Here is a 20762-nt window from a genome sequence, read left to right as displayed (position 1 = left end):
CCTGGTCTTGTGGAAGGAGAGGCTTACGTATCGTGTGCTGATACAAGAAGTGGACTCTCTTCAAGTTGGCAGGGCTCTCTACCTGGTCTTGTGTAAGGAGAAGCACGTGAATCGTGTGACGATTGCCGGTGCAGGTTCTCTTCAAGTTGGTAAAGTCATTTCTTTCATTCTATTCCTGTTTGTTATCTTGTAATCTGTTAAACAAATTTTTAGTGGAACTGTTAATCACTCTTTGTAGTGATTAACGACTGGANGTAGATTCTGTTGAATCGAACCAGTATAAAAATCCCTGTGTGATTTTCTTTTGCCCTATACTCATTTTATTATTAACGCACGTTATCTGCTTGGTAAATTTTCTGAAACAAAATTGTTTAAACTTAAAAAGGCAAAATTGTTTCAACTGTGACTTGTTACGCTGTACGCTCTCTGTATTTTAATCCACTGCGCTAAACTCTTTTAAAAATTAACCCCTCCGATACCAACATATGGGACTATACAGTTGAAGGATAGCTTAAAGGAATTGATTTGGCTACCCATATCACCAAAATGCATTTACTTTTCGGAAGCCTAACCCATAAGATCTTCATGGTTAAGCGTGCTTAGCCTGGAGAAATTCTGGGATGGGTGACCTTCCGGGAAGTTTTCCCGGAAAGTGTGCGAGTGAGGACAAAACACACTGCAAAGTCTCGTGGTGATGTGTGGGGGTAGTCAACAGTCCCTGTAAGTTGTCGGGGCGTTACAAGCAGTGTATAACCTAAAAAAAAAGCTCAAACACATAAAATCAAATCAAATCAAATAATATAAAAAATAAAATGAAATAAAATCAAATAATATAAAATAAGATAAAATAAAACAAAATAAAAGATAAAAATTTAGGTTCTAAGATTTTCTTTTTGTTGAATCTTTTTAGGAATTTAATATACATAGGAACCTGTTGCAGTGTCCTAATAATAGGAACTTTAATCTCCAATTTCTTGAAGATTTCCATGAAACTAGATGGAATTAATGAAAAGAATGGAAGAATAAACCATAGAATTGGTGATTCGGAGCTCCCACATCGAAAAACCGCCTCCAAGGAGTGCAGAAGAGCTCTGGACCAAAAGATTACTCTGAGAATCGCACTGGGTCTATTTATAGGCCATAAAAATAACAGAAATTCGGCCCAAGCCCATTCATTTAGACGCTCAGTGCTAGCTAACGTTCAGCAGTGGCCCCTAATTTTCATCTTTTCTTGCCCTTTCTCTATTCCAAGTCCTTTCTTCTTCATCTTCATCATTTAATTCTCGTAAAATCCTGCCAAAACAATGTAAAACCAAGCATAATATCTCTAAAACCATTTTTGGCTCTCTTGTTCTCTAACTTAAACAAAATACATGATTTCAAGCTAATTCTAAGTCATAAAGGTTATGTTTTGATATCAAATTAATGTATAGGAATAACGGTTTTTAGACCGTTATCAGCCCTCAGCCTGACTAGGCGGCGCTCAAGACCCCTGACCTAGTGCCCTCAGCCTGACTTTTCTGCTCTACATCATTTTTTCTTTTTCTGTAGATTTGCTCGCTTCTTGTAGGTGGTTCAGCTCTATTCATTGTTGGAGATTCTTCCAAGCACAATATTAGCTACAAAATAAAAGGATTATAGATGAAATTACTGTTAAGACCTCGGCAAGTGTACCGAATCGTATCAAGTAATAATAAGTAGTAAGACCAAGTATCGTTTCCCTAGAGACTCACAGGCCTAAACTTTCATGTGATTTCATGATTATTTAAGACTTGAATAATGAAAATTGGGGTTTTATAATGCAAAAACGAAAATTAAATATGCATGCAAAGGTTTTGATCAATTGACCAAAAGATAACGTAGGTGAATGATGTATGAATGAATTATGTTGTTGGAGTTTATGATTTCATCCTATCCACTCTCAGATATCTAAGAATTCGAATTTTTCATTAATGTCAATGCCACTTTCTAATTTACCTTATTCCCAATGTCTTAGTGCAAAGAGACTACTCCTAATTACTAGTTTACAATGTCTTGTCTCCCTAGCAATTGATCATGCATTACATAATTTGCACAGAAGCTTAAGGCAATCGGTCCTCCTATTCCTATGTCTATGTAATATTACTCCTGAGAGAGTTTCTGCATGTCTAGATCTATCTATATGTGTCCATAAAGATAAAATCAAAGATCATGCTATTGAATGAGTTAAACAAAGCATGCATTAAATAAAGAGGAAAAACCCTAACAATTAATGAATAAAAGCATATGAATAAAGCAACAATTCAATATATCAGAGTTTCAAAGGATTACATCAATTCCCCAACAACAATGGAGGTTTAGGTTACCATAAACATTGTGAAACTAGATTAAATAATGAAAAGAATGAAAAGATAAACCCTATATATGATAGATTGGAGCTCCCGCATCCAAAATTCACCTCTGGGGAGAAGATATTGTTTTTGCGCCTCTTTCTGTCAAAAGATACCCCTTCTGCATCGTGCAATTCTATTTATAACTCAAAAAATAAAAGAAAAATCAGCCCAGGCCCAAAAGTACATCGCCCAGTTGTGGCTCACCGCCCAGCGGTGGGTACGACACTTAAAATAGCACCCAGCGGCGTCACCCAGGCAAAAAACAGTGAAAATTGGTCCCGAGTCCACCGCCCAGCGGTGGTTTCACTGCCCAACGCTACTTTTTCTGTACTCTAGTTAACTTTTCAGCATTATGGTTGACTGGTTGACTTTTCTAGTTGACTGGTTGACTTTTCTAGTTGACTGGTTGACTTTTCTGGTTGATTGGTTGACTTTTTTGCATTCTATTTGACTTTTCTGCAATAAAACTCCTTGATACTTCAACCCTTCTTTCAAATCATTCCAATAACCTACAAAATCAAGGGAATTTAGTGATAAAATCATAAAGCATATCCTAAACTCTCTTATTCACAAAACTAGAGCAAAATCATGAGTTCAAGCAAGTTTCTAAGTCAAAAAGGATGCATTAAGTATAAAAATAATGATTTTTCAACCATTATCAATTGCATCAAAGTAGCCAAAAACACAATTATTCATAAAACTAAGATAAAAGAGAGGATTAAGCAGTTATAAGCTCGAAAAGAATTGATTTAGTATCAAAATTGCATCACAGATAACAGTAAAATCAATCGCTATCAAGGTTACAATAACATAACAACTAAAATAGGACTATCTCTTGAACATATATGAGAAGAACTTGAGGAAGAGCATTTTGAATCCAAAGGATCTATGATAAGATCAAAGATAGAAACACGTCTTCTTGAATCTTATAATGTTCCATGATGGAGGAAACTTAAAGAACATAAAGATCATGAGCACAACTGAAGAATAACTTAGGAAATTAAATAAATTGTAACTTGATTTTAATTTTCGATAATGTTAAATTCACTAGACAAGTCAGTGTGTGTTCACTAGGTGAGCGAGCCTTGCTAGGCATTAGGCGAGAGTCTTTGTGTAATATTTGTTTTCTATTATTTTTATGTGATTGGGTTTTGGGCTTTTATTTTAGAGTTTCTAAGTTTTCTTAAATTTATGTTCTTATATACAAAGGTATCAAAAATTGATGTAGACTTTTTTAAGTCATATTATATGCATTTGCATTCTTTGAGAGAGGATTCTCTTGGTTCTTTAATTAGAACTCTAATTTTTATCAAAGATTAACATCTTTGTGGAAAATCTTCACTTGACTTATCAATTTGCTATATTGTGGCGTTCTCATCCCTTTCTTGTTTTGCATTCTTCTCTAATTTATTTTTGTTGTACTTCTTGAAGATTCAAATTCATAAGTGATAGCCTCCTCCTTCAAGAAAGGAACTCTAAACTAGAAGAGAGACCATGGTGAAGTGAAGGTTGTGGAAGCAAGGTGGAAAATGATGGTGATGCTCATAGCTTTTGGTGTTTAGGTGCTGATGGGGTGGTGTTTGATGGTGCTCTTAGAGAGATTGAGCCAATTCTAGAGAAAGGTTTCTAAAGGAAACCACATGGGATGCTCAAGCCTTGACTTTAGAGACTGATAAAAATGGCTTAATAGTTTTGCAACATTTCATTACCAATCTCAAAGTGAGAATATAAGGGTGGAGACACCTCTATTTATAGGCATAAGGTGTCTCCAATGTGTAGAAGCAAAACCCTAAAACACAAGTTTAACCTAACTTAGAGACCAAGGTGAAAATCATCTCCATTAAAGGGAGGACATGTGGCCATTATCTATGGAGAATCCTCTCATTTCCTACATATGACAACTACCTATGGGAATTCCTCTCTAATGAGAGCATGACACATCGCCACACTCACCAAAGGTGGGACGTCCTACACTTGCTCACTAAGCTAGGTTAAAAACTTTTACCACAAGGGTCAACATACTGAAGGATGTCCACTTGGGTCAAAATTGGGTGTTGACCTTTGTTGGCCCAAGTTGACCAAAAACCCTATACTACTTGGCCCAAAATAGAAGGCCAAAAGGAAATCCTAGACTACTTGACTCAAAATACAAAGCCCAAAGGGAAATCCTACACTAATTGACCCATAATACAAGGCCCAAATTATTCCTATTTTATTATAATCTTCATGATGTCCCAAGATAAAGGGTTTAAGCCCACCTTCCATAAATGACTTCAACCCTTCTGAAATGTGATTGGTCATGGCTAAGGGATATGCATCATCCTCAACCAATTAAAATTGTACCACAATACTAGTATTACTATTTTCCAAAATAAAGTTATTGCTTACCCTTATATCCAGTGTCAAAATATCTTGGTTTTAAAGGAAAGTTGCATCAATTTTCAAGTAGAAATTCCAACAACTTGAACTTTTTATTGACTACATAAATTGCACCAGTTAGCATATATGGAAATCACAAAACATCATTGAATTTTCCAACTATTTTAAAGCCTGAGAAAATCGCCCCAACCAACAAAAAACATCATTGTAATAAGACTTAAGTAAACAAGAAAACAACCACTAACTTCCATTCCAACGTATATTCTCCTTTAACCAAAAATTTCTAAAAATTTAACATCATAAACTACATAGAATATACACTGTTTTGGACCAAAAACATGACTCAACAACTTAATTGGTTACATCCAAATAGTAGGTATCACTGGTCTAAAATTATTTTAGTTGCCATTCATAACCTCATTTCATTGCCATACTAATATCAAATTGAATAGAACAATCTAAAACAAATCATACAATATTCCAAGACTTATGTACCTGTCATAACTTCCACTACATCAAATCAATTAAACACTTAATACACAAAATTCATTCTCAAACCATTTTTCATAGATCATACATTGCCAACCATCAACCAGAAAAATTTCACGTTCAAACATATGTAAAAAAAAAAATCAACATGATTGTACGTTAAACCACACCAAGGTTTAACACCTCTTACCTTTTTTCCAAAATGAAAAACTTCAGCCCTTGATGATCTTAATTCCACAGCCTCCTTTGCTAGCCCTCCCACTCAACATAAGCATATAAAAACTTTCTAAAATATTCAACTCTTACGTTCTAACTCCCCCTCTCTACTAAACAAGTGAACTTTAAAAAGAACTAAGGCCACAAAAAACATAGACCATTAGGTTGCTACTATGAATATTAAAGCACCTAGGATTCCCATTAGAAAATCAACGTTCCCAACAAAAACCAGTGACCAAAACAAAGAACTTCAATCATGTGTGATACACTTCACATGTCAAATATATTGTTTTTTAATATTTACTTCACGTCCAATAACACATTAAATTAAATCATTTTTCTAGCTCTTATATATTTTGATGCTTAAAGCAGTAAGGGTCTGAATGCAAAAAATAATAAATGTTGTAAATAATGTAACATAACTACATCACCTGGAGCTTATATTTATTCTACTTATAATGGATTTTTACTTATTAACGACTGATAACGGTCTAAAAACCGTTATTTTCATGCTTAAATTTGATATCAAAACACACCCTTTGTGACTTAGAATGAGCTTAGAATCAAGTAAAAAACTTAAGTTGAGTCACATGAGAGTCAAAAGTTGTTTTTAGAGATATTATGTTTGTTTTGCATTGTTTTACAGGGTTTTGACGGGATTTGAAGATGGAAGTGAAGTAGGAAGGGCTTAGATTCAGGAAAGAAGGAGAAAAAGGAAGAAAAGAAGAAACTCTACACCGTTGAGTGTCAAAAAGCACCGTTGAGCGTCACATTCGAGAGAGAAACCATTGTCTGGCGCCTAGGCGTTGAAGCTGAGTGGTTCTGCGATTAGAGGCAAACCGCTCAGTAGTGAGACAAACCGCTGAGCGGTGGCGCGATAAAGGGGAAACCGCTCAGCGGCCAAATTAGGCGTTGAGCGGTTGTCTGCTGGGCTTGGGCTTAAATTTTGTTACTTTTCTGTGTTATAAATAGCCCCAGTGCGACTCTCAGAGTATTCTTTTGGCAGAAGAGACGTCCAGAGCTGTTCTACACTCCTTGAAGGCAATTCCTTGGATGCTTAGGCACCAATCTACCAAATTTAGGGTTTATTCTTCCATTCTTTCATTGTATTCCATCTAGTTTCACCATGTCCATGGTGAACTAAACCCTTTGTTGTTGGGGAACAATGTAATCTTTTGAAACTCTTTTTTATTGAAATTCTTATTCTATTTATATGCTTGCATATGCTTTGATTATCAATTGTTGGGTTTCTTATCTATGCTCAAGGCTTTTATCGTTTAACTCATTCGATATAAAGATATTTGCCTTTGCCGATTCGGGGACGTACGGGGAAGTCATGAACTGATAGGGAATTCCTTGATTAAGCAATACCACCTAGGGATAGGGGTAGGACGGTCAATTGTATTTTTCTTATGTGATACATGCATTGCTAGTTACTAGGGGAGACTAGGGATAGTAAACAAGTAATTAATAGTAGGCTCTTCTCACCGAGGGATCAGGTTTAGGGTAGACTAAGAAAGTTTGCATGACAATTAGATAATAAAGCGAATTAATAAGAAGAGTAGATAAAAGAGAGTGGATAAGATGAAATTGTAAACCCCAGCAACTTCATTCATCCATATATTTTTCTTGCCAATTGAATCACTTGCATGTGCATGTTTATTTTCGTTCCTTGCATTCAACCCACAAGGTTTAATTCTCTACAAGTCTTATAAAATTAATTTATATGAAAGTTAAGGCCTAAGAGTCCTCTGGGAAAATGATACTCGGACTTACCCATTTTATATTACTTGATAACGATCTGGTACACTTGTCAGGGACTTAACAAGTTTTTGGCGCCGTTGTCGGGGACTCGTGGTTTAACTTTTCTAGTAGTGTAAATTGATTGAATTTGACTTGTTTGTATATATTGTGTTTTTGTTTTATTTTTTTATTTTTATTTTTTATAAAAAGTGCTTATAGGGTATTTGTTTCTTGTGTATGCAGGAAGCTATGCATACTAGGAGTAAGAAAAGCCAACAACCTATTCTTGAAGGAATATCAGACAGGACAGGAAGGAGAGTTAGACGCCCATCTGGGGAACTATTTCCTTCTCCTGAAAGATTGTTGAAACCCTCATCAGAAGCTCGTACAATAAATTCTGAAGAGATGGCAAATGAGCAACATCCTTCCAGACGCACTGTTGGGGATGCATCTAATGTTGTGGGCCCATTCCACTTCACCAGTATAGCCATGCCCACAGATAATACAACCAACATGGTGATGAATCTTGCGCTAATCCATCTTGTGCATGGCAATCAATTTCACGGTTTGTCAAATGAGAACCCTTATGATCATTTGACAACGTTTAGTGAAATTTGTAATACTGTCAAGATGAATGGAGTATCGGATGAACGAGTAAAGCTTAGCCTGTTTCCTTTCTCATTGGGAGGCAGTGCTAAGACATGGTTAAACTCCTTTCCAGAGGGAACGTTTACTACATGGGAGACTATGGCAGCAAAGTTTATGAATAAATATTTCCCACAGTCAAAAGTCACTCAAGGAAGGTTGGAAATCTCTTCATTTAAACAGGGCATGGAGGAGACTCTCTGTCAAGCCTAGGAAAGATTTAAAGGCTTATTAAGGAAGACGCCAGTCCATGGTTTTGACAAGACCACTCTAGTTCTTGCATACCTTGGAGGTTTAAACACTCAGTCAAAGGTGATGCTTAACGCCTCAACTGGAGGTGACATTAAGAGGAAGACTGAGGATGAAGCCTACGATTTGATCGAGAGTATGGTTGCAAATGAGCAGGAGACATACAGTGAGAGAAGCGCACCCGTACAGAAAAGGGGAGTTTTGCATTTGCCTTTTGATGATGCCATGCTAGCTCAAAATCATCTTCTTACGCAAAAGCTGGACAATTTGACAAAGATCCTTTCTCAACTTCCAAAGGAGATTAAGAATGTCTCCAATGCGCAACAACTTTGTGACTTTTGTGGTGGTGACCATATTAATGGTCACTATGCTATGCCAGAAAATATGCAAGCGGAAGCAAATTATATGGGCAACCAATTCTAGTATAGGCAGGGAAATTACAACCAAGGATATTCTAGCCAAGGTTGGAAAAACCATCCTAGTATTGGACAATCTTAGAGTAACCCATATGGGCAATTAGGAGGCTTCCTTAACAACAGACCACGACAACCTTCACCTTTGTGGCAACAGGTAAATCATTTTACAGAGACTGTTAGAGACCTAAATCACAGATTTGACAAATTTTTGAAGGTTTATGAGTCTCAACATGTAGCTAACCAAGCCAGTTTCAGATCTTTGGAGATGCAAATTGGTCAATTGTCAAAAAGGGTGGAGACCACAGAAAAGAACCACTTTAGGGCTAATACTGATATTAACCCCAAAGAAGAGTGCAAAGTTGTTATAACCAGGAATAAAAGGAAAGCTGAAAAGGAAGTTATTGAAATTGAGAGTAATGAAGAGAAAGAAGAAATAGAGATTATTGAGTTGAGTAGTAGTGAGGGTGACGAAGAAGAACAGGAAATTTCTATCCAACCAAAAAAGAGGATGCATCCGCCAAAAATGAAGGATCCAGGGTGTTTGACTTTGCCTTGTGTTATTAATGACGTTGATGTAGGAGGAGCTATGTTAGATTCTGGATCGAGTATTAATATGATGCCCTTGCGTTTTTTGAAAAAAATTGGAGGGCTAGTATTAAAACCATCTGAAATTTCTTTGACAGTGGCGGATGGTTCAACTAAGAAGCCATATGATATGGTTGAGGATGCGATTTTTCGTATTGAGCAGCTGGACTTCTTGATTGATTTTGTGGTTGTGGATCTGGAAAATGATGAAAAGATTCCAGTGATTCTGGGAAGACCTTTTATGACAACTTCAAAATTGCTTTTTAGTGTCTATACCGGGAGGATCATATTAAGAGATCAAGAACAAGGGTTGTTATACGATGGCTATAAAGAGAATAACGTGAGAATAAAGAAGAAAGCCAGACATAAAAAGTCCAGAAGAGATGTTGCATCTGAAGAAAGCAAAGGTACTGATTCTGATAGTTGTAATATTTTGCAGGTACTTGTGAGTGAAAAAGGACGAACAATCCATCATGAAGCAAAAGAAGACCCATTTCGACCGGGTATAAAGGTGAAGTACAAGAAGAAGGAGTGGGTGGTAAAAGAGCTGAAAGAGAAAGGAGTAGTAGAGATTGAAGCACCGTACTCCAGACGTACCAAGAAGGTGGATAGAAGAAAGGTGAGGATTTGGTGTACTAGAGACACCAACACGAAAGAGAAGACATGATTTGCTGGAGGAATAAAAAGTGTTGTAAAATAATTTTATTTTTATCTTCATTTTGGACATGTAATTTTTGGATATTTAAAAAATTTTTGGTTAGCATCTACTGAGGGATGCTAATTTTTATGTATCTGTTGAAGGATACAGGCAAGTACACCTACTGAAGGGTGTTGGGAAGCACTTACGGATGAGTACTAGACAGGTTTGGGTCAAGCACGTGACGTTAAACAAGCGCTACCTGGGAGGCAACCCTGTTGATTATTTCTTATTTTTAACTTTGCTCTAAGTGCATTATATGTTTGAATGTTGCATTTGAGAGGGGAAAGGCATGTAATTGAAAAATTGAAGGTTGAAATCAGGTGCTACAGGGTCGAATCACACAAAAGCAAGCAAAAAAAAGAGGAAGTGTTTTTTAACGCGTACCGTTGAGCGGTTGCGGCACAGACCACGCTTGGGCTTTTAAAAGCTCAGCGTTTTTGGTGGTTATGAACTTTTGAAACTCCTCTTTGAAAGGTTTTCCAAAGAGATTTCCCCACTTTTTCTCATCACCCATTCACAAAAACCTTAGTTTATTCCATTCTCTTGTCAAAAGTTTGGGGTTTTTGTTGAGGGTTGTGCATTGGAGAGGCATTCATCATCAATTAAGAAGAAATATTACAAGCATTTAGTATCTCCACTCAAGTAAGTTGTGCAATTTCATTCCTAGGGTTTCTAAATTTGAAAATTGATGAAGAACATGTGTAGGAACATGATAAATTAGGGTTTTTGATTTCTATGCATGATTTGATGAAATAGAAATTGTTGGAACCGTTTGAATTGCATAGATCTGGTCTGAAATGATGAATTTATGTTAGAGTGGAGATTAGGGCACTCTGAAAAAGGTTTTTGAAAACCCTTGTCACCGCCGCTGAGCGGTCTGTTTGGACGCTGAGCGGTGGCACGACTAGAGGGAAACCGCTAAGCGGTCTACTTAACCGTTGAGCGGTGTGCAACAGTTTTGTTTAGATGCTTGATTTCTGATGCAAGGATGTTGAGGGGCCCTATTTTTCCCTCAATGTTGGACTATGCTTGGTTTGTAATTTAATTGATGATGTGCTAACCTCTAATGATGAATTCCTATGGTCTTTTGAACTTTATTTTATGCAGGAAATTCATCATCATCAAGAAGGGTAAAAACTCCTAGCAACAAAAGGAAGGAGCCTGAGAGGCCAAGAAGATTCTATTCTCCTAGGTTCCTCTCTAGGAAACATGAGGAGCACTATGTGAATGTGCATTAGAGAAGATTGTTGATGGAGAGGAAGGTCACTTTTATCCCAGACTTGGTTCCTGAATTTGGAATAGAGATCATGAGGAGAAACTGGGAGAGGCTGGCCACATATCCTACTCCAGCCAGCATTGAATTGGTGAAGGAGTTCTATACGAACGCCTTGACCAGAGGAGGAGTGTCAGCTGGAAGATACATGAGCTATGTTAGGGGGCAGATCATCCGGTATGACCCTAACACCATCAACAACTTTTTAGGCATTGAGTGGCCAGGTGAGCAATGCCAGTATGCAGCACTTATAGGGGGGTTCAGAGACATTGCAGATATTGAGAGGTTTATGTGCCTTCCTGGAAGGCATTTTCAGAACAACCCTAATGGAGTGCCTGTCAACATAAAAAAGGCAGAATTGACGCCTTTGGCAAAATACTGGATGGCATTCACTCATGCCAACATTCAGCCATGCTCCTACGTTTCCGACATCACCATGCACAGGATCATCTTCATCCACTACATGTTAAGGCAGATGGATGTGAATGTCGGGAAAGTTATTGCCGACGAGATTCAGAGCTGCGCTACTACTGTGAGTAGCAGGGCACCGTTGGGACATCCGTCCCTGATTACCTTTTTGTGCCAGCAGGCTAGGGTAGACACTGCAGTTCCACCATATGAGAGGCCTAGGAAGGCCATAGATGCTTCCCATTATCAACAGATTTGTGCAGAGGATGAGGCAGCTGAAGCAGCACCTAGGAGACGTCCTAAGAGAGCAACAACCCAACAGGAGGATGTACCTGCAGATGCACCTGCACAGCATGCCGAGTTGTTCGAGATGAGGGACATTTATATGTCCATGATGGAGGCTAGGATGGAGTCTCTTCGCAGAGGGTAGATAGCTACTGCCGAGATGTTTGTCGAGATGATAATAGGGCTATATGATCAGCCACCAGTGCACATGTGGACTATGGACGAGTTCCATAGTGCTATGGCTTGGCCTCAGGAGCAGGCGCAGGTTAGCGGGCTTGGAGCAGTTGGAGCACCAGGCGGAGGTGAGGATGACCAGGAGGATGATTTTGAGAATGCAGTGGCTAGTGATGAGGATGACTCAGATGAGGACATGGACTAAGAGGACATCTACTAATGGATGGCAAATCTTAGGACAGGGGTTTTATCTTGCACTTTTGTACTTTGAATTTTTTAGAATAGGTTGAATTTTGATTGTCGGTGTATGTGCTTGGCTTGAACACTGTTTCTAAAAATGGTTTGACTGAATGAAATGCATGATGAATTTATTTGATGATGATTGGATGTGGATGATGATTGAGTTGTGTTGCAAGTTGATATCCAGGTGAATGGTTCGCTAGCTTATGTGAACAGATGTGTGGTTATTTATGATTGTGGTTATGATGTTAAGCAGGGTGTATGAATGAAATATGTGTGAGAAAGCATGTTGTGTGAGGTATTGAGCTCCAGAGTATTCATTGATCTATGTACTGTTCATATGGCAGAATAAATGATATTGACTGAGTCTTTATGATTGATTGAATTGCATGTTTATGTCATATGATCAAGGCCATGTTTGGAAGCCCTTACTTAGCCAAATTTTTGCCCAAAATGATTAGAACCATGTGTTCTACCCTTTTTGAACCTTGGCCTTAAACAGGATGAAAACCCTTGTTTTGAAATTATTTACCTTGAGTTGGGTTGAGAATAATTGTATGTATTGAAAAGGTTCAAGTTTGGGGTTGTTGGGAAAATTGAAAAGCAAAGGAAAAGCATTGAGCTCAAGTTTTGAATGAAAGAAAAATGCATGAGAAAAGAAAAAGAAGAAAAGAAAAAGCATGAAAGATGAGCTCAATGTAAAAATAAAAAGAAAAGGGTAGAAGTTCGGAGTGAGTGAGATTGGTCAAAAAGAGAGTTTGTACTTGAACTTTGAATGTTAAAATAACTCTCTTGACTCAAGGATTTTGTGATCCAGAAAAACCAATTTTTCTTGTTAGCCCAACCTCATTATAAGCCTTAGAAAAGTCTTTGTGATGGCATTTGCATGTAAGAATGTTCATTGTATTAGATGAAGGGCAATTTTGTTCCATGTGACATGTGAATAGTAGAGAGTTGAAGTATCCTCTTAAACACTTGAGTGATTGAGTGAAACACTTGCTTGGAAAGAATTGATAAAATCCATGCTTACATCTATTCTTAGTTGATTGATCATTCATAAAGTATAACATCTGTTGGAAAATATGTGATCATGTGAACTGAATTGAATTGAAAGCATGTATGCATCTTGATTAGATTCCACTAAAAATCTAAATTGAGTAGTTCTTGTCGTAAGAGAATGAATTTTTGGATTGTTGAACTATTTTGATGAAAAGTGGAAAGCCAAGTTTTGTCTTGTTTGCTTGACGACAAGCAAAATTCTAAGTTTGGGGTTGTGATAACGATCTAAAAACCGTTATTTTCATGCTTAAATTTGATATCAAAACACACCCTTTGTAGCTTAGAATGAGCTTAGAATCAAGTAAAACACTTAAGTTGAGTCACATGAGAGTCAAAAGCCGTTTTTAGAGATATTATGCTTGCTTTGCATTATTTTGCAGGGTTTTGATGGGAATTGAAGATGGAAGTGAAGTAGGAAGGGCTTAGATTAAGGAGAGAAGGAGAAAAAGGAAGAAAAGAAGAAACTCTACACCGCTGAGCGTCACATTCAAGAGAGAAACCACTATCTGGCGCCCAGGTGTTGATACTGAGCGGTTCTGCGATTAGAGGCAAACCGCTCAGCGGTGAGACAAACCGCTGAGCGGTGGCGCGATTAAAGGGAAACCGCTCAGCAGCCAAATTAGGTGCTGAGCGGTTTTCTGCTGAGTTTGGGCTTAAATTTTGTTACTTTTCTGTGTTATAAATAGCCCAAGTGCGACTCTCAGAGTATTCTTTTGGCAGAAGAGACGTCCAGAGCTATTCTACACTGCTTGAAGGCGGTTCCTTGGATGCTTAGGCTCCAATCTACCAAATTTAGGGTTTATTCTTCCATTCTTTCATTGTATTCCATCTAGTTTCATCATGTCCATGGTGAACTAAACCCTTTGTTGTTGGTGAACAATGTAATCTTTTGAAACTCTCTTTTATTGAAATTCTTATGCTATTTATATGCCTTCATATGCTTTGATTATCAATTGTTGGGTTTCTTATCTATGCTCAAAGCTTTTATCGTTTAACTCATTCGATATAAAGATATTTGCCTTTGTCGATACGGTGATGAGTCGATATTTTATCAACTGCACTTAGTTTATTGTACCGGATTTAATCTGGGAATTGTGTTTAAATGTCCAGTATTTCCCCAGTTTTTTCCTAATTGTGCTTAATTTGACCGGAAATTCTAATTTTAATTAATTTGAATATTCTGAGCTAGTTATTTGCATTATTAATTGTAGGGAAATTTACGGATAATATTTTGGGACTTAAAGAGAAATTCCACATCAATTTTGTTCTAAGCATATATGTGAGAGGTTGTGCAATTTGATTTTTTTTTTGGGATGCACATGGTGATGGGCTAAGATAAAAGCACATGGGAAAGAAATATTGGATGAGGTGATTTAATTTTGGCTGATTGATGATTGAAAGCTCACGGCCCAATACCAGCAACCTCCAAGCACGTTCAGCAACTTTGGAGCAGCTCACGTCCAACAGGTTCTAAAGACACCATCCCTTAACATCTGTCCATGGCCCATGGGAAAGCTGTTGTGTCTTGCTGCCACCACCAAATACAAAGGCATTCACGCCCCCCCCCCCCCCCCAAAGAAAAAGGAGTTGTTGCACGTTAAGGAGAGGAATCACCTTGCTTCAAAAAGAAAGTCCAGCTTGCTTGAAAGAATGGTAAAATCCAACAATTAAAGGAGCTCACAGGGTTGCAGGCTGGAATAAAAAAAAGATAGTTGGTCCAGTAGGAGGTGTATACGGAAGCTCCATCACGCGTCCAGCTTGCAGATGCAGCTAGACTTCCATGCGGTCTACATGCCGCAGTAGGGCCCATGAATAATCAAAGCACGTCCAACATCTTGGGAGGTGCAAAGGCAAATCCAACAGCTTTGGAACATTCAACAAGCAAGTGGCCATGACAAATTTGAAGGGGGACGTCCAAACTGAATAGAAGCCACGTCCAGCATTAAAGAGAGATAGCCCACACTTGGCAAACGTCTACAACGAAGCACGAAAATAGCAGCATCACAACCTTCACAGCAGGACAACTCACGGACAGTCCAGCAGACCCAACACTTCAAGCAGCACACCACCTCCCAGCTTCAACCCACACACCTTCACACGAGCAACAAGCTTATGGGCTTCAACAATCCAACATTTTCTTAGGTGCAACATTTGGAGAAGGAAAAAACAGCCCATAAACATCAAAGCAACCAGCGGCTTGAGGAAGCAGTGTTGTGAACACACACGGATGGGCTGGAAACCAATTTGCTGGTAGCAAGCAGCCCATGAGACGTGGAGAGAAGTAGGGCACTGTTACATAGGAGGACCAGCCGTCACTTGTCGAGGAGTTTTTTTTTGCTTTTGAACGTTTGCTCCTGAAGCTTTTCTTTGAAAAAACGATGTTTGTGTTTTTGGATTTTGGATGAATATGTAGAATGGGAAACGATCCAGCCATTACCTTCTTAGTTTTCGTTTGATTTTAATTTCAGCAATCCATTTCATTGACGGTGCTCGCTGTTTTCACTTTTATATTTGCTTTTATTTTATTTGGGGATGAATGAAAAGAGGCACAGTTCTATTTTCTTTTAGAAACATGCAGATATCATTTCCTTTGCAAGTGTGGCGCTGATTTCAATTTGATTGTTACACGCTGTTTCCAATTTCTGAAGCAATTCACGGTGATTTTTATTTTGTTTTGAAAGAGTGGTCACGGTGACGTTTAACTAATGGTCTGGAGCACACGGGCTGGTGATTCAATTCTGGAGAAGCATTGCATGTTATTTTATTTAGAAAAGTAGGAGCTGTTACATTAATTTATAGGTGCATAGGCGGTGATGAATCATTTTTTAATTGTTGGAGATGCGCTAATTGATGAAGGTAGCAACACATCACGGTTTGGTGATGGAATTTTATTTTCCAGTAGCTTACTCACTTATTTTAGCCAACTGCGTTTCCTTTTAGTGTTTCCGTGATGATGTGTGTGGAAGCATTGTAATTAAGTTAATGACCAATCGTTTCCATTCTGTCTTTGAAACCGCTTTTTTTATATATTCGTGTTTAATTATCTTTTTGCATCAGTGTTTTGATTTGATTCATCCGCATTCACAAACCTTTCACAACCCCCCCCCCAACTTCGTGTCTGACCTAATTCTCGAACCACATTTGATCCTTGAGAGACGACCTAGGAGTCACTTCCTAGTCTATACTGCATTCTTTTATGCTCATTAAATTTTGCATGGGCGGCGACACCCATCAACGGGGATGTATGGGGAAGTCATGAACTGATAGGGAATTCCTTGATTAAGCAATACCACTTAGGGATAGGGTAGGACGATCAATTGTATTTTGCTTCTGTGATACACGCATTGCTAGTTACTATGAAAGACTAGGGATAGTAAATCAGTAATTAGTAGTAGGCTCTTCTCAGTGAGGGATCGGGTTTAGGGTAGACTAAGAAAGTTTGCATGACAATTAGATAATAAAGCGAATTAATACGAAGAGTAGATAAAAGAGAGTGGATAAGATGAAATTGTAAACCCCAACAACTCCATTCATCCATATCTTTTTCTTGCCAATTGAATCACTTGCATGTGCATGTTTATTTTCGTTCCTTGCATTCAACCCACAAGATTTATTTCTCTACAAGTCTTATAAAATTAATTTACATGAAAGTTAAGGCCTAAGAGTCCTTTGGGAAAACGATACTCGGACTTATCCATTTTATATTACTTGATAACGATCTGGTACACTTGCCATGGACTTAACAACGACCTAATTTGGTCTAATTGTGTCTTAATACAATTATCTAGCTAATTTCCGCTAAGTAACTTTTAGACTGGTTAATCGTGTTAAATGTCTACCGATCAACAATCTTTAATGTTAATGATCAATATGATCGATTGACCTATAAGTTGGTCAACTCCTCCTGAAGACTTCATTAGTCAATATACAATATTATTTATTTTATCTTATAATCACATTTATATAATCTAAACAATTTTTTTAATGCAAATTTTACATGTTAAATTCTCTATTTATGTTTATACCAAAACAATGGAACATTTGAATCATAAGACAATTTTCTTTAAATAATTAGAATTTATATGAAAATTTGTACATAATTATTATAACATCTCCAAAATATAGCATTAAACTATGTAATAGTCATCACAAATTTAATATAATAGATTAGTTAAAGAAAGGATTATAAAGTAAGATCTACAGTGATCCAAAATAACCATAAATTAAACTTTATATACAATATAGTTGTGTCAAAACTATACACAAGAGTGGTAATCTTAGCCACCAAAAGAAGACAGATATATTACAGATATACTGTTAATTTACCTAAGCATCAGGAACATCTCCACCAAGAACTTGCTTACACCTACCAGACGATTACAGCCAAGAAAAGAAGCATAAGAACATACAAAACAAATCACAAACAAAAGGATAAGTTAGTATACAAACAATTAATAATATATCTAAACATTTTAAACATTCTACACATGATACATACATCAAACAAAACCAACCAAACACCTTATGCATGACAAGACTTAGACTGGACTATCCGGATTAGTATGAATATCGAGCTATCGCAATTTTAGCACTTGTCATGGTGAAACAACTGGCCTACCCCAAGCTAACACACAAGGTTAGTCCCTTATCACTCGACTTAGGCTAAGGTAAAGCTTATAAAATAAGGTTTCTTGTTATTCTCACGACATGCCTCACCCCTCCATATTTGAGAATGGGTGACCATTAGAATGTCAGGATGAACTCCAAGACTGAGCTTCCTATATTCATACTTACCATACTTTGAAACCACCATTGAGAAGTTCCTCCTTGGAACTCTTTTAACCATGTTTCATTTACACATAAACCATCATACATCAATGCCATAAAACCATGAATCAATAAACATTCATCACAGAACCTTAGACATCCATTAAAAATGACAACAACACCTAAAAACCACCTAAGAAGGTATGGGAAACTGGCGCTCATGCACCCAAGAGCTAGCGCTCAGTGCCCTAGCTGCTGTTTTTTGGAGCTCAGCACCGTGAGGCTAGCGCTTAGTGCCCTAGCCACTAGAACCTGCTGCCTAGCGCCATGAAGGGGGCGCCCAGGCGTTGTATCAAAATTTGATACTCATTTTGTATCACTTTGCACACTTCTCCTGCAACTTTGAATGATTCTTAGGACCTTCTAAACACCCTTAAATATCTGAAATTTGATCCCTAACTCAAAATGACTACTCTAACCCAACTTACTATGTTAAACCATACCAAACTCAATTATATCCCTTGCAATACTCAATTTTTGTTACGAATAGCTTGAACAAGTCCTAATGGACTTAATAACAGGCTTTTAATCATCACAAATATCCCAGAACACCTAATTCAAAATATCACTCATCAAAACCTCTAAAGCTAGCCAAAACCTATTTAAATTCAACATGTCAACTACCAAAGAACCTATCATCAATTTTCTATCATTTTTAAAGGTTCGAACCAGTTTTAAATTACTCAAAGACAGACTTAAAAGTTCTGGATTATATCAAACTTACTTCCTTTAGGCTTTTACCTATTAAAACCTCCTAACTATGTTAGAAACCACCTTAAAATCATACTATTTTGACTAACATTCCATTCTAAACATCATATCAGTTTATTCTCCTTATCAACAAGTTATTAAAGACTTATTAAATTGTCCAAAACCATCATTCTTCTTATTACACCAATATATCAATAATCCACTTTTCAAACCTCCATTATAAACCAAAAACCTACATTTTTCTTACAACTGACACCACTCAAGGCCTATAACAATTTCATAACTTCAAAAATACATTTAAACCACCATTTCAATTATCAACAACAATTGTAACACTCAGCCTAACGATTTTACACAAATTTCATAGGTTCTTATATCAATACATAACAATTTCAAGCAATTTAACACACCAATAGTATCATATCAGTTTACTCATGTAGTTCAACACATTATTCCCATTCAATCAAAGATTCTGAACAATTTATTAAGTGAACATCAGATTAATCTAGCTTCCCTTAACTCACAAAGTTGTTTATCAAGCTCTAGAACCACACACTCGTTGCTTCCGACTCAAGGAACTATAAATACACCTACGAAACATCGTAAAGAGATCAAGGAGAGTCCTTAGGACTTCTAATCAACAAGTAACTCAGAGAAAAGATCAAAGTACACATGCAATGGAAATCTCCATGTACGGACTCAACTAAAGAGCGAAGAGCAAAAATGAGCTAAAACTTACTTGCTTTATTGTAGAAACTGATCGGGTAGAAATGTAGACCTTATTGTCGTGGTCCATTAGGCACCTCCTAATCGTAAAAAAGATAACTCAGGAGTTATAACTTTTAAAGAGATGGTATAGAATTCAAGAGAATGATGTTTTAGAAAGAATGTGAGTGTTTAAAATAAGGAGACGAATTTAAGAAATTTTATTTCTTTAATCAACTTATTTTAAGTTTTAATATTTGATCTGATTATTTTAAAACACTTACCAACTATAATATTTTATTTTCTAGATTCTTACCATTATTTTTATTTTTTATTATTTACTTTAAATCGTACCATTAAAAAGATGTTCAAATAGAATTTCTTTAACTCTAAACATAAGTAATTTCACCATAATTAAAACTTTTAAAATCTGTATATTTTAATATCTTAAAATTTTTTTCTTCTAAAGATCTGTTTCATATCAAAATAACTCCGTAGCAAGTTTGATAAGTTGTCGTTGAAGCTATCAAATTAATACTACTTTTCAAGACAACTTCAGTATTGCCTGGTAGTATTCAAGAAAGTAGATAGGGCTAAAGTAACCTTAAGTCATCTCCCAACGAACACGGAATTGCTTTCGAATATTTGACTCTTATGAATGCTATGCTTATGAATAAAAGTAAGAATGTTTAAAGAATGTTGTAGAACAAAGAAGAAACTTAAAAACAATTATGAAGAAACAGGTTAATTCCACTACTTTTCCAAAATAGATTCATCATCGGTTATTCATAGGTCATTGTTCAATTGATTATTNTTTAAGTTTCAAATTAATTAAAGTACATTCTTAATTAATTTGAGGGCAGTCATGCACTTAATCAAAGTACATTATCAATCAAATGCAAGACCTTTCTAGATTATTCACAATAAATTCAACCAAAGTACATTCTCAGTCAATTTTATTGTGTTTAATCATGTTTATTCTTAAATCTCCTAACCAAATTAAAAGCTAACCAATCAAAGTAAATTCTCAATTGATTATAGTTGAAATTATTACTACCAACCAAAGTACATTCTCAATTGATANTAAAANNCATTTAATCATATGAAAGTTCCTAAATTAAATCAAAGTAGATTCTCAATTAAACCTAGAAACCCTAAAACTCATATAATTAATATGCATGTATATTCAAACACATTATGATGCAAAAATCTTTGCTTTTAATATGATAGAGAGATGAAAAACATAGAGAGAGAGAGAGAGAGCAACTTAAATCAATAATCAAAAT

The sequence above is a fragment of the Vigna radiata genome, chromosome 6 (genome assembly GCF_000741045.1).
Source record: "Vigna radiata var. radiata cultivar VC1973A chromosome 6, Vradiata_ver6, whole genome shotgun sequence".
Classification (NCBI taxonomy): Eukaryota; Viridiplantae; Streptophyta; class Magnoliopsida; order Fabales; family Fabaceae; genus Vigna; species Vigna radiata.
Note: the sequence above shows the minus strand (reverse complement) of the source record.